Genomic DNA, 918 nt, shown 5'->3' with positions numbered 1-918 from the left:
AGTCTGGGAATGTCAGGATCCAGCAGTTTGTGGCTTTCTAAATTCCCAAAAAGGAGTCTGGGAATGTCAGGATCCAGCAGTCTGTCTCTAAAGGATTTCACAGCTTCACCCCCCACCCCAAGATTAAGAATGGCAAAATAAATATATTTACATAGGTATATGTAATATACCTATGTAAATATATTTATATATATGCATTTATATATACACCTGTATATAAAAAAATATTTATATATATACCTATATAAAAATATATACCTATATATAAAAATATATCTACACCTATATATAAAAATATATATACCTATATATAAAAATATATTTTTATATATACCTATATATAAAAATGTATTTATACATATATACCTATATAAAATATATTTATATATATACCTATGTATAAAAATGTATATATATATACACCTGTATATAAAAATAAATAATTTATTTATTTCCATGGGTGGCCAGGAACTCCTCCAATTATCTACCGTGCAGTTATGAATGAGGTCCTACATGTGTAATTTATTAAACCAAAAATTAGAACTCAGCAGCAGTTTTAACTGATCAGCAATCTTATATAAAATGAATACAATCGAGTAAGCATGTACAGAGTAAATTTGGCAGTGTTTTCAAGGCTGATTCCTTAATTATGCCAAGGCCTATTCTATTTTGGGATGTTACTTATCTCAGACTACATCCTGTATCCTATTTTCTCATGAACATCTGAAAACATCTGTTTTGTGGCACTAATTACATATCCGTTTCCTCTATTAGTTTTTAACAAATATGTTCTAAAATATCAATATATTTACAATTACATTTATATTATATGTATGTACATTATGTATTATATAATATATAATATTACAATATATATTATATATAATATAGTATATATTATAGATATAATATTATATA

Source organism: Geospiza fortis, unplaced genomic scaffold (assembly GCF_000277835.1).
Source record: "Geospiza fortis unplaced genomic scaffold, GeoFor_1.0 scaffold14, whole genome shotgun sequence".
Taxonomy (NCBI): Eukaryota; Metazoa; Chordata; class Aves; order Passeriformes; family Thraupidae; genus Geospiza; species Geospiza fortis.
This window is presented reverse-complemented; position numbering follows the sequence as displayed.